Here is a 15307-nt window from a genome sequence, read left to right as displayed (position 1 = left end):
AGTTAGGGGTTGTACAGAGAACAATTAGAATCAGAACATGGAGTTTATAAGATTATTTTTATAATGGCCACCAGGAGTTGACACAGAAAAATGCAGGAAATCTGTCCGCCACACCAAAGACATAGAATATTCAGCCAAGGGCCTAAATCCCAAAGCAATGTCCCACATGAGTCCGGATAAAAGCCCAGAGCTCAGGACAATGCTTCCACGAGTCCAAATGGAGTTCCAGAGCCCACAAGAAGGACTCATGCCTGTCTATTTTATGGATTCGTGCCGGGAAGGCTCAAAGGTCAGCGGTGGAAGCCAGAAAGTCCATGCCAGCAGGGTGAAGGAGCTGTGGGGTAGGATGAGGGTTCTACACTGGAGTGAGAAGTCACACCCACAACAAAGAGCAGGGCTGTCCTGAAAGGCACCACTGCCGTCCTCGGTGACATGGAGGCCCCAAGCTCCTCTGACGACAAGCACAGTCAGATACGTGCCAGGAAGCCAATGTGACGAGTTCATCCTGGAGACCAACCAGCACACGTCTCCCCCTCCAGAGCCAGGAAACAATGCTCAATGATGTAAGAACCAAAGCTTCTCCAGGAGAATCTAACGGCTCAAACAACAACTCATAGGAGAACCCACAATGCCTCAAGGCAACAATGCATTAACGCCTCAACACCTCCCTTCTTCTCCACCTATTTATGCTGGCAACTTTCCTCAAGTGGAGCATCTTTGCTCAATGCCATGCTGACGTAATTCAGCTGGCATTAAGTTGACCAACAGTTCTTAATTCATAACACTGGGGATAGGAAGCAGCATATGACATCTCAGCTCTGTGTCACATAGTCTACTGCTTGGGAAAGGAAGTCAAGAAGTAGGTGACCAGGGTTACCCTGCCAGCCACCACGCATATGGATAACATTCGGTGTTGATATAACCAAATGTCCTAAGTTCTCAGTGAGTACACTTGTCCTCACTTCTTCAAACTGCTTTGCATTCCTTACCTGCTCCCTCACTCGGTCTATTCTTAGTTCTTAAAAGGAAATCACTGACGAAGCAGTTACCATCAAGCTTCTGACTTTTCATCAGAGCTTTGCATGCCTCTTTCAAATATTCTTTTCCCTTTCTTCTTGTTCTTTTTAACCTTATAAATTTGCTTTTTGGTGACCCACCAAAGATTTCTGTGTGACTTAAAAGAAACGTTTTATGAGAAAAAAAAAAAAAAAAAAAAAGCTCTCCTGGTACAAGATGAACAGCATTATTTGCATATATAATCTCTTCTTGTGCCTTTTGCTAGCGCAGGCTTTTTCATCTCCAATCCCTATGATATAACAAAAGAATAAATTATGGTACCAATGATAGAACATTAAACTGACAGTCTTCTGAGGCACCAGCATATTTAATGGAAACCAAAGAAAATTCAAGATTACACATTTTCTTGTAAATGTATTTCTTTTTCCTGTCTTCTTTCTACCGTATTATTAATTTTCTTGCCTTCTTCAATTTCCTATCTGACAGATAACAAACTTTAAGCTGCCTCTGAGCTATTCTCCTGTCAATGGAATTGTACTTGTTGATAAAGGAATGTGATACTCACAAGTTAGTTCCAAGATGTTTTATTTTGTAACTAAAGATTTAGTTAAATCAATAACTGCAGTGATTTCAAAACTGCCAAGTGGACTGCCTTACCCAGTATTTTGCTTCCTTCCTATTTCGGCATATGCAAAAGGTGAAAATGAAAGTGTTTAGATAGTGCCATCTAGTGACAGATACATTAAAAAGCTCTGCTTCATCGAGGGATTGCTTAAAATAATACATTAAACAATATATTGCCATTAAGAGTTTGGTTTGGAAACTCTAGATTTAATTCCAGTTTTGTTTTTCCTCCTGTGGAGCTAATCCAATGCTGGGGCCTCTTTTTGATAGTATTGAGGGCTTTAGGGTTTAATATGCTTCATAGACAGGCAAAAGATGAAAACGCTTTCTATATCCAGAGGAGTTAATTGACTTGGTATTTAAAATTTTTACTTTTCTGGCCAACCCTCCTGTCACACTAAAATACTGATTCTGCTGAAATCAGAAAGATTTCAACAACAAACAAAACTGGAAAACAAAAATGATTTCATTGATTAAGCTACAATATTGCTCCCTTTAAACTCTTATTTTACTGTCCTTAAAAGTGAGTGTGGACTGGGGATTTAGCTCAGCGGCATGAGTACCTGCCTTGCAAGCAGGCAGTCGTGAGTTAGATTCCTGGTACCGATAAAAATGAAAAAAAAAAATGAAAAATGAAAAAAAAAAGACAAAAAAAAAGTGAGTGTGAAGATACAGAGATGTCTTTAATTGTATGTATTAAGAAGATATACATTGGGGCTGGAGATTTAGCTCAGCGGCATAAGCGCCTGCCTTGCAAGCAGGCAGTCGTGAGTTCGATCCCTGGTACTGATAAAAAGGAAAAAGACAAAAAAAAAAAAAAAAAAAAAAGAAGATATACATTGAGTTCTGGTAAAGATGGTGAATAGATAGCAGCAGATTACAGAGGCTCCCTGAGATAGTCAATTTAGATGCCAAAATAACAGTGTGGGGAGTCCCAGACAGAGGGAGATGGATCCTCTTGACCCAGGAAGAAACTAAAGTGAGAAGAACCAATGAAACATGCAGTCCCGTGCTACTATTGGAACAGCTAAAGGTTTGGTGCTCCCGCTGCAGTGCCCAAACTCACATGGCTATGACTTACCAACGTGCCCGAATTGCCACTGTTTTGACTCACTGGAACTGCAGTCACACTGGGGTCGGGGGTCGGTGGGTGCAACGGAAAGTTGAGTTGGCTGAGAACCTGTATCAACCTGTGGTGAGTGCTAGGAATAAAACTCTTCCATGGGAAAGGGTGTCATTCCAAAGGGATGGCATCTTGGAACTGGGCAGGACTGGCAAGAACAAGGAACAGCAGTGGCTTCAGTCAGTCGTTCCCTTCCCAGACGGGATTGGTCGGGTGTGCTTGGCCTGGGTCACACCTCTGGCTGAGACCCAATAAGTTGTCCCAAACCAATTACCTATGTGCAGCACACCCTAACACAGTGAAGGCCTCAGCAGGTTGACTGACCCAGAGGGAAGGGGCCAGCATACACCACCCCTGTGTGTACCACAATAGCACACTGGAGGGGGCAGGATCACCTAGACAGCACGCTTCAGAAGAACCATAACCAACAAAGGAAAAGACTGGGGCCTCCTCTATATGCCTGTATGGAAGAAACAAAAAAAAATATGAGAAGAGGAAGCAACAAGAAAAAGTCCCCAGCCTCCAACCCTGAGAACATTGATCCAGGAAAGGTAAATACAAAGGAGATTGAGGACAGCAAACATGCAACATCAGACACACCACCAGTGGACATAAAGAGATACCTTTGGGACCTCATAGATGAGTTCAAAAGTGAAATATTTAACCAAGTAAAGCAAGATATAAATAGATTAATAAAAGAAATGCTAAGCACCTCTCAAGAAGACACAGATGGAAGAATGGAGGAACACAAAAAAAGGGGAGAATCATTTGATGAAGAATATAAAAAAAAACATAGAATATATGAAGCATGTTCAAAGAGATTACTAGAAAATTAAAAACTCCATTGAAGGCTGGCAAAACTGCTTGGAAGAAACTAAGGATAGATTATCCAAACTAGAGGACAGGTTTGCAACATGGGATCATGAAAGGCAAAATTTCTTAAAAATAACAAGGAAACAAATATAAAGGCTAGAAGACAACAAGGGGATCTATAACTTAAGAATAAGGAATGTGAATGAAGAAGCAGGGGTACAAACAAAGGAACTACAAAGGCTATTCACACAAATAATTAAGGAAAACTTCCCAAACATAAGAAAAGGAAATCATATTCAGATGTATGAGGCATACAGAACTCCAGTCACCTACAACCAGAACAGAGCTATACCCAGGCATATAATAATCAAGATCCCAGAAATTCAATATAAGAACAGAATATTAAAAGCTATCAGAGACAAAAAACAGATTACTTATAAAGGAAAACTCACCAAAATCACAGCAGACTTCTTGATACAGACCATCAAATCAAGAAGAGTTTGGAGCGAATTATTCTAAGCCCTAAAAGAAAATAGCCCAGATTGATGTACCCCACAAAACTGTCTCTAGAAATTAATGGAGAAACAAGATGCTTTCAAGACAAAGAGGAACTGGAGGAATTCGTGACCACCAATCCATCTCTACAGAGAATACTGCAGGACATTCTAGAGAGAGAGAAAAGTACCAGGATTCCAGAACAGTGGCAGAGAGGCCTCAATGAAGGGAGCAGAAAGTGAAATGAAGAAGACAGACAGACAACTAATGGCAGAAAAAGAGCACAATAGAAATGAGGCAGAGAAGGTTGGCTATGATCTCTAATATAGATGGTCTTGATACACTAAAAAAAAAAAAAGAGAGAGAATCACAGGCAGAGCAGATCAGGAGGTAAGGTCCACTGAGAGGCTCTTTATAGGAAATATAATTAACCTGAAAAAGGATATATGGCCCAAAAATCAAACATGAGAAAACAATGCTCTATGTGATGGAGAACCAGAGAGTAATAGGAGCAACTAGACCAGTATTTGCGGATAGGTTGGAAAGACAGGCTTTAATAGGTAAAGGAATACAATTAGAGATCAAGTCCAGGAGAGAGAATGTTTGGAACCACTTAGGTAAATGGCAGGTCCCCCCACCCCAATTTAAAACTGAGGCTGTTGGTGAGATCCAAAAATGCACAGTACACCCTGGGGGAGTGAAAGGGGAGGAATAGTCTTTAAAAAGATGTCAGAAGATATTGTTAATAGTGTATTAGGAATTAAACCCATATTACTCGCACAGCTCTGCTTAGATAGAATTTATTCTGTCCCAGTTTGTCGACATGCACTAGATCTGAGGGCACAGACAACTATCTGAGAAATATCAGGACATAGCACAGTAATCATCTTTAATTTCTTATTAACTTAATCTGGAGCCCTATATAACTTATACTGTTTTATCATGACTGAACTTACTTAACTTTGGTTTGTTTGATAGATGTTTGTTATCGACAGATTTTATTCAAAACTGTTACGATAGTATCGAGTCTGAGAGTATACACAACTACACTGAAGATTCACTATGAAACCCATTCTGGTTTGATTACTACCTGTTTTTGTAGTTTTACACTATCTACAAAGTTGTGTTTTTATTAATACTATTATGTACTGATATATTCAATTATACTGTGTCTGATGATATAACCAATTCTATTGAAGATAACAAGAGACAACACAGTAACCATGGTAGAACTCCTTGTACAGCGTTTTTATATCATTTTTGTTTTATGTGTTTATAGGAGTATGTTTTGTTTTGTCCTGCTTTGATTTGTTTCTCCCTCTAATATAGAAAGGATAGAAATACATGTTAAGACTCATTCATGCATAGAACCTATAAACAGTTTACGAGAACTGATCTTATGACACAGGTTGAAATGAACAAATCCTTAGAAGAAAAAAAGACACCACAGTACACAGTGCTGATCCTGGAGTGTCATAATGTGAAACCCAGCAATACTATTATTCTTGTTTCAGAGTGATTTTAGCCTACTTTGGTTTGTTTAATTTCAACATAAATTAAGATATGGATAATTGCATGTATGTTTAGGATTGATAACCATATAAATTTTTGTTGGATAGTTGAACAGAACTGTTTGCAGTCTCACTGTTTGAATTCTCACTTTATATGTTCCACTTTTGTATCTTGCACAACGATTTGTAAGAGGACAATATGTAAACATCAACTAGTGATTTCTTACTGTTTGTTTTATCTTTGAAAGTATGTATTATTTCTACTTGTTTTCTGTTTCATTTAGTCTTTCTTTAAATAAAATTTAAAAAAGAAAACTAATAAAAAGCTAGACATAATAGTTTAAAAAATAAAATACTTATATCTGTGAAGAGAATAATCAAAGATTTAGAAGTCAGCACATTTCAGCAAAGCAGAAAATCAACAAACAACTTTCCTTTTACACATAAGAAAAGTTAAAAAAAATAGACAAATCAAAACTATGAATTTTAATGATTTGTGCTTCCCCACAGCAACTTGCTGTCCTAAACATTGATCTCTAACTTGTTGTTGAGGGGGGCTTTGCTTCGACTCTGAGATATTCCCAAAATCAGTCTGTAGCTTGACTCTACCTTTGCTCTGTTTCTAAAGCACTTTGGCCTCTCCTAGCAGAAGCCTCTGTCCCTACAGGTACTCACTGAGAAGCTGACCCAAACCGCATGCCTCTGTTGCCACCTACTCTCAGCTGGTGACAGGTAAACTTTTGTTTTTGTTGTCTCAGAGGCCCCAAGTTTCCCAGGACCTTTTTCTTCCTTTCGTGTATTCTTTTATTGTCATAACCTTGTAGGTAAATAAAAAGATATAAAACGAAACTGAAATACTAGACAAGCTGGGTGTGGCGGTGTACACCTGTAATCTCAGCATTTGGGAGTCTGAGGCAGGAGTATCTCTGCAAATTTGAGGCCAGCCTGGACTACATACTGAATTCAAGGCCATCTTGGACTACATAGTGAGATCCTGTTTCCAAAAACAAACAAACAAACAAACAAACCTCATACTAAGAAGGTCCAAAATACTTAGATTTATAAAAGGAAACAAAATTACGTTCAGACTTCACAATGCCTGCTGAGATATTGTGTGTCTGCTGCATCAGAGTCAAATCTCCAGTTTTCTACTACAACTCACCAATTGAAAATTTCTCCTTCAAAAAATCTGATCTCTCTCTCGTGATTCCTTGATATTTATGAAATAGGTTTTTGGATCTTCATCTTTTCATAATTTGTAGGTAAAAATGAGATGGTATTTTTAGCATGGCAGATTTTGGAAAGTGTACTTTGACCATGTTAATTAGAATATGAGTAAGTAAATGAGATTAGCTTTTGTTAAAAAGGATGCAATGCCTCTGTTTTTACATTCTTAGTATGAGCTGGGCTACTGCAGGATTTTCCCTTCAAAAACAGGATATTGATCTCTTTTCTGTGGTTTCAGGACCCTCCTCTGACTTCTGAATTAAAGCCTCTTATGTTATTGATGACATTAGCCGTGATTTCCTAATTGGTAGTTAGAATTGACATGCAGTGAAGTTTAAGTGGCTGTTTGGGATCCTTGTGGATTAAGGTTTTTAAATTAAACATCAGTTCAATGCTTGGTGTTGTTTGAAAGGGCCAATCTTCCACAGCAGGAGCTGCTGGGGAAGAATGCCAAGAACCGTTCACTTTGTGTCTCACTTCCAAGCTTCTCTAGTGGTGCCAAGTTTATTATGGGTTAGAAAATGAACAGGATTAAGCAGCCTATTTCTAAAATGTAATCATTTGATTTTCATACAATTTTATGAAGGCAATTTAATTATTTTGTAATTATATAACCAGAACATGATGTTATGCAAGGTCATGGTGAATATACTGTCTTTCACGTTAAGTATGGAAAAAACCCTAATCAAATAAAACGCAAATATTTAATTAAAATAACATAATCTGTATTGAGATTTCTTTTTTCTCTCTTCTGAGTGTACATTGCTGTAGTTTTCCTGAGAATGTAGTAAAAACGAGCCTTTTTTCTATGTTATTCTGGTTACTTTTTAGTTCCTGAGCTTTCTAATAATCTGAGAGACACTATTTCATGTTGCTCTTAAACGTAGAGTAAGGGACCTGATAGTGACATAAGAGAATAGCCACACATGAGAGGACCCTCCTTTCGAGTTGTGTCTGCTTCTGCCTGGCTTCCGTTCTTGCCAGTGGCATACAGAGTTAGCAAGCGTAGCTCCTGAGAGTGAGCTTTGTGCCCTTGCCCCATTTCTATATAATAAAAAAGTATGCCTGTGTATTTCTAAAAGCTACTTATAGAGTATCTAGATTTCTTACTAAAATTTCATGTTTTTATAGATATAATTAAAAGACAAAGGACATCCATCTGAGACAAACTCATAATCTGAGAACTCTTAAGGTACTAATGACCAGTTATATCATTGTTCTTCTTATCCTTACAGAGATGTTTATGCTTTAGTATTAGAGAGAACACGTGACAGTTAAGGATGAGCTTAAGTAGATACTTATATCTTCAAGGTCTAAAATCCAGGTGTATACAAGCAATATAACTCCTATACATATTCAAAAAGGGAACAGTGATTTCTGTGTGATATGGTAAAAATGCAAATTAGCAGAAAGTGGGAAGCCCAGATACTAGGGTACCAGGAAAGAGGTGCTGAGGAACATGGAAATTCTACTGACAATCTGTACTTGAAGGCTGTGCTCTAAAAATCCGCTTGAAACATCCGTGCTGAACATGAGCAGGGGAAGGCAGTCTTCTGAGGGAAGATGTATCTAGACTTGATAGGGGCTGGCCCAGAAGATTCTGTGATCTCATGGTATCAGTAGCACAACAGCAGAGAATAGTGCTGACAGATAGATCACTTGATATTAAGGAACAATGCAACAGCTGTACTTGTGGAACAAATACTAAGAATCTTCTCCACTTAGAACATAGCAACCCTCAACAATGAAGATTCTAAAATGGGAAGGAAGTTTTCAAATGACATACAAAAGACTCATACTTTAATGAGATAGGAATAAATAGGTGAAAAATATTCATTGAAAAGCATGAATAAAAAATGTAAATTTGTATCTTAAGCATGCACCATACTTTTTGAAACACAGTTTGGATCACAGCCACCAGCTACTATTTATAGGTTGATATTGTACTGAAATCTTTATGTCACTGGGTATGTGAACAGATTGGAAAATTTAAAATGTCGTCAAAACCAGAAATTATTGTATGGGGACGCAGAAACAATAAAGTATCTTTGTAAAAAAAAAAAAGTCAACTATTTAATCCAGTAAATGAGTCTATATATCCAGATTAAATTATCTTCAGTTTTGATTCAACTAGCTTGTGATTCAATGATTATGTCTTTAATGACAGTTACTCTAGGAAAAGTTGTGCTCTGGAAAAGTTTTACCTAGCTGAGATTTCCCTGAAGGGAGGATGTGAGTCACTCTGTACTTACACTGGCAAATAAAACCACAGTGCATGTCTGCTCCCTGTGGATTTTAATTTGCAGCAACAATAAACTGCAAGTAATGGGCCTTAGGTTAAATGGTTGAATATGAAGTTCAAGTCAGAATGAGGAGGACTTATCCCAGAAAAAAAATGCAGTAAACGTTATAGGACAACCAATCTGAGAAGCCTCACAGAAATGCCCCCCATGCAGATAACCTTCTTTGTTACCCATTCCTGATGTCTTCATGTGAATCTTTGTACTAATTAGTTGTCTCTGTTAGTGTTGTACTTTACCTTCACAATCCTTAGGAGGAAAGGCAGAGAACATACTCAAGACAGAATTTTAAGTTGTCAAAGAATGAATTTCCCATTATTTCTTTCCTTTGGGGTATACTGACATCTATGAATACAGTGTTCATGCTGCCTGCCTCTTTTATTTATTCACTGATTTATTCTTTAATTTCTACTTATTCATTTACATTCATTTATTCATTGCTAAACAAACACCTACCGAGAATCTATGGGGTTTCTTAATGGATATGCTACTGGTTTTGGATGCAAAATAGCCTATTTGAGATGATCCTTGTGTAGGATTGTTTACCATATTTCAAGACTCTTTTTTCTTTCTTTTTTTCTCCAGGCCCCATCCACAAAGAAGTGTGTACTGAATCCCCGAGCAACCTGTCCCTTGGAACTACTTTCATTTCTAGAAAATGGAAAAGAAAAAACCCTCATGGCACACTTTCCATTTCCAAACATTGCCTAGTGAGACCCACCGCCAGAGGATATGAGCAAGACAACACAGGAAGTTATAACTTCATAGGAAAAACAAATAAACACAGTGTAGTGATTCTCATGAGACAAATACCAGGGAGTTCAAGATGGTTTCTCAGAGAAAATAATTGAGCCAGAAATGCCAAGTCTTTGAGAGCAAATGAAAGCTAGCTCAGTGAAGCTGTCCTGTCCCAGAAGAGGCCCTAAAGACATCCCAGAGTTTAAAAAACGGCTTAGTAGAGTCACAAGTAAATCCATCAAGACTGCTGTGTGGCCCTGGAATTAGGGAGATGATGACTGACAGATAAGAGGTGTGACTGGGAAGAGACCAGGGAATATGTCCCCTGGACAGCATTCTGAGGGATGCTGCAGCATGGGTAACATAATCAGATTTGAGTTTCCAAGAGATGATTCTGGCAAGGACTCTGAGACACTGATTGGAGAAAATAAGACTAGGGACAGGTAAAATTATTCTGAGGATATTGGAATAATTCAGAAGAAAAATGAAGGACATTTCAATGTGTACTTCAATCTATACAGTAAAGACTGCCAATATGCTTCAGCCAGAGGCCCCAGGAACATACTTTTAGTTGATTACGTTGCTTTCATTAAGCAATACAAGAGAGAAGGCTAGTTGTCATAGGAAATTCAGGGGTGTTTCAGGAATAACGTGCTAGAAAAATTTACTTACAGAATTTGAGGGGGTTCACTTGGGCAATTTGGTGGAGAATATAAGGATACACGGGTTTATTTATTATTAAAAAGTAAGAGTAATATTATGGTTGTATATCTCAATAAATCTCATTTACAGGGAACAAAGAGAAGGAGTGACAGTCATTTACAGTAGCTAGGAGAGGGATATGATCAACGGTTATGTGTATTACATTGACATCATTCTTTTTTTTTTTTTTTTTTTTTTGGTACCAGGAATCAAAACGACCTTGCATTTACCAGTGAAGCACTTAAGCCACTGAGCTAAATCCCCAGCCCTGACAGCATTCTTTTACTCAGTTTACCATGGTTTATGTTCTATATAAACTTCAAAAGCTTGGTTGTAAAAGGAGAAAAATGAGAAAGTAGTCAATGTCATTGGTTTGAGAGACGTTTTCTTTTTTTTTTTTTTTTAGCTTTATGAAGAGAGACACTTGATCAATCTAATAACCTAAAGAAAAGCACCTACTAGTAAACTGCGTGTGTGTGTGTGTGTGTTTGTGTGTGTGTGTGTGTGTGTGTGTGTGTGTGTGTGTGTGTGTGGTAGGTGACTACTAAGAATCCCACAGACATTGGAGATCATGAATTTTCATTGGTGAAATACACATGGTTGTTTGATCTCATCTATTGACATCTATCATTTATGACACAGGAAAGTGGAGGACATGTTAGTTATTTCTATGGTATTCATTTTTCTCTTTCCAGCAGCAACCAGTTTCCATTCGCAGATCCATGTAATTCTAGGGAAATTTACTCCTTGTCCACCTGCAATGGAGAATATGAGATTGATCTTAAGCTTATTTTATATCATTTTCCTGGCCATAGGCATTGTTTCAGTGGTGGGCACATGACTGAAGACATTTATTGTGAATATAAAGATTCATTTTTCCTTTTTTTAACTGGATGTGAACCCAGGACTTACTAATAGATATCTTGGAATTTTAGGGTCTTGTCTAAGAATAAGGCCAAGCCTGAGAAAGAAAGCAGAATGAACAGAGGAAGTATTTGGTCTTGCTCTCATCCTTTGAATGTCAAGGTCAAATAACTTAAAATCTCCTTTAACACGTGTAAGTGATAAAAAGGACTATTAGGTTATCACATTATATTTATAATGTGTCATTTAAGTTGTTTAAATAGTAAAACAGTTTTAATTGAAAAAGGTGAAACTTAAGTAGGTTAAATAACTTGCTTAAGGTAATGGAGCCCCACGCAAAGAAATCCAAGTGTTAGTGACTGAATCCTGGGTAGCATGCATCCAAGTATAAGGGTAAAAGACTCTGGGTCTGAGGACCAAGAGTATCTCTTACACTGAGTTAAAAATAATGAACTAGCAACCAGTCTGTATTCATTCACATTTTTTCTAGTGTCTCATAATTAAAAAAAAGTCTCTATTACAGTTGATATGTCCAAATTGCAACACAAAGTTCATTCATTGTAACTTACTTACATGATTTTTATGTATTTTTTCTATTTTGCAAATTTAAACATACATGAAATGTGAAAGGATTATATTATGCACAACTGTATAACATGATTATACCATTAGCATTTTAAATACACCATATCATATATCTTTTACTCAATTTATTCCTTTATCCATATTTCTTAATACATTTCATAGTACATTATAGGCTTGAGGGGAAGAAAAGGATCTGCCACTTTTGTAATTCCTGTCTCCCTTAGGGGTATGGACAAGGGGTGGGGACATGAAGAGCTACTATTCAGTGTACTAAATATAGAAATTTTCTGATTTTTCAAGTTTTTCCAGCCACATGGGCACTGTCCTGTCTATCAAACTCTAAGTCTTATGTTCTAAGTAGAGATAGATGCCACAGATGCCATGTGGGATGCAGGACGAGGAAGTTCCATTGATTCACATGCTGTTAGTGATCCTTCAATTCATTTCTCTGTAGTTTGGTCTGGAGTTATTGCCACCTCTAGATATGAAACTTTCTTTATGCTGTTATTTTTGTAGCAGCCCTATCTTCTTATTCATTGAGGCAGATATTCCTTTCTTTCTATCCAAGTTCATCCATTTTTCAAGGAATACTCATAGGTTCTGGACCTTCAATGGCTCAGTTATTATTTATCAGTGAACTTTATGTTTTAGTTATTTGAAGTGTCTCTTTTTTATCAATTTTATGGGTTTGTGTCAAGACTTTAGTCTCTATCAAACTCAGGTTTCTTTCTTCCTTTCTTTCTTTCTTTCGAGGCAGAGTCTTGCTCTATATTCCAGGCTGGGCTTGAATTCACCATGTAATTCAGGCCGGCCTTGAACTCTTGGTGGTGATATTCTGGCTTTGGTTTCCTGAATGCAGGGATTAAAAACGTATGCCACCACACCTGGCTTGTTTCTTTCTTTCTAAACGGTGAAAGCTGGATTTAATAAGTTAGTACACAGGAAAAGAATATAACTCTATATAAGATGAGCTGAGAAGGGAACATTGCACATTCTCAGTCTGTTTTGAGAGTTCAATGTTCTGTGTATACTAGAAGCCTGCTTACTTGACAGGGCTGATTTTTACAAAGTTTGGCTTAATTCATGCAGGCTTTGAATTTGCCTTGGGTTTCTGAGACTTGGGTGTACTATGCTTTCATGCTTATGTAGTTTTTAAGTTGTATTCAAATACTGCCACCTTGTGTTTTATTTCTTGTGTCTCTCCATCTTGATCCAACCCTTCGAACACAGGTTCTGTCACCTGATTGCTAATACCAGTCCTAAGACCCTTACATATATCATTGAAAATGTGCAATAATTTTATAAAATACTATTATACCCATTTTATACATGAGGATCTTAAGTCTAGAGGGATTATGTAATTTGTCCAGGTCTCACAATTAGTAAAGAATGACATTTTATAACCAGGGATGGAAACACAAATGTGATTAGGTTCTATGAGAATGATTATTATTACAGAAAGTTTAGCAATGTAACTGGCATAGAGATGACCTTGTTGTTGACCTAGGGAGTACCTTGTTTCGCCTTATTTTCCTTCTAAAACCTTTGCATTTACTGCACTGGCATAAAATATTAATACATCTAAAAATAAAACAGGATGACCCGTAAGTTATAGTAGTAGTATAGAGGGGTGGTGTTAGGAAAAATCATTAGATAAGGCCTTGAGTACTTAAGAGAGGAGTGCCCCCGCCCAAGGAAAGAGTTGAAGGGTAATTATATAAGAATTCAGCTGAATCCGTTTTCCTGGGATCCAAAGGTACAGAAACAGTCTATTGTTGGTCTGTTGTTTGGTCTTCCAGCACAGTGCCATCTTTTAGGGAATGACTTGTCACTTTTCTTCATTCAAATGATTCTAATAGACACTGTGAGTCATGAAATCCTAGATTCTTTACTTAATCTGAGCTAATAGGAATTCATCAGGCTCCTGAAATTTTTGTACCTGAGTCAGACAGCTCAAGGCTGCCTTCCAGTGCTCAGTTTGTGCAATAGAAAGCTGTAATCAGCCGAGTGTTCTGTGGAAGATGGTCTGGGGAAGAGACAGGAAGGCCAAACAAGGTACTCCCGAGGCCAGCAACAAGGTCATCTCTAGACCAGTTACACTGCTAATCTTTCTGTAATAATAATCATTCTCATAGAACCTAATCGCATTTGGGTTTCTCCAAATTCTAATATTCTATCACCATCAAAAGTAGGGGAAACATTGTCATTCCTTACCCCCAAACATCTTGAAAGACAGCACAGTACCCTAATGATTGAGTTGACATTTTTATTATGAAGGACAGAATTATTAATTTATTTTTGAGACATGATCTCATTATGTAGCTCAGTCTAGCCTTGATCATGGAGATCTTCCTGCCTCAGGCTCCTGAATGCTCGGATTACAGGAGTGTGTAACAGGCTCTATTAATTTATTAATTTATTATTTGACTCTATTAATTTATTTTAGAAAATAGCATTTAGGGCCTTATTACACATGATGTATATTTTAAAATTTCTTCCTGATGCCTGGACGAGAGTATTCTCTTTGCCTCTTTTCAATCACCATAATCTTCTAAAGTCTTTTATAGTTTTATAGATTTATAGTTCTATTTTTTCTTTTAAATCTATTTTAGAAATTCTAGTCAATTACTTTTCAAAAGTTTGATTTTTAATCAGCCAAGTAAAATTTAATTATTGCAATGACAAAGTTCAAAATGACAGAAATTAATTATTATCCAATTATCCACAATCTCACCATGTAAAAACAATTACTGGTATGGCTATATTTCAATTAATTTTATCCTTTCTGTGTAAACACCAACAAAAACATTTTTAAATTGGGCATGATGGCACACACCTGTAGTCCTAGCACTTGGGAGGATGAAACAGGAGGATTGCTGCAAGTTTGAGGGCAGTATGGGCTCCATGGTAAGTTCAAAGCCAGTCTGAAGTACATAGTGAGACCTTGTCTCAAAAAACAAAACGAAACACAACACAAACAAAATAGGTAACCATATCTCCCTAACATCTACAATATATTCATTAATTGTATTTCATTTATCTTAATTATTACAATATTCTGTACTATAAATTATTGTACCTTTGAAAGCTTCTAGTTTTTCAAGAAGTTGGTTTAAGTTCTCTTTCTTTGGCCTGGGATGATTTTTCTTAGTTATCTCCAACTCATTCTTCTGATCTTAGTTCAAGTGACATTTCTTTGGAAAGTTAGCTTGTTAGTAAAATCTACAGGACAGTGGCTAAATGAAATGTATTGTAGCATATTTTTGGCACAATAATAAAAGTTGCAGTTTATTCTTATATTTACAATT

This window comes from Cavia porcellus, unplaced genomic scaffold, assembly GCF_034190915.1.
Source record: "Cavia porcellus strain 051 isolate PalLab524CR breed Dunkin Hartley unplaced genomic scaffold, mCavPor4.1 scaffold_22, whole genome shotgun sequence".
Taxonomy (NCBI): Eukaryota; Metazoa; Chordata; class Mammalia; order Rodentia; family Caviidae; genus Cavia; species Cavia porcellus.
Note: the sequence above shows the minus strand (reverse complement) of the source record.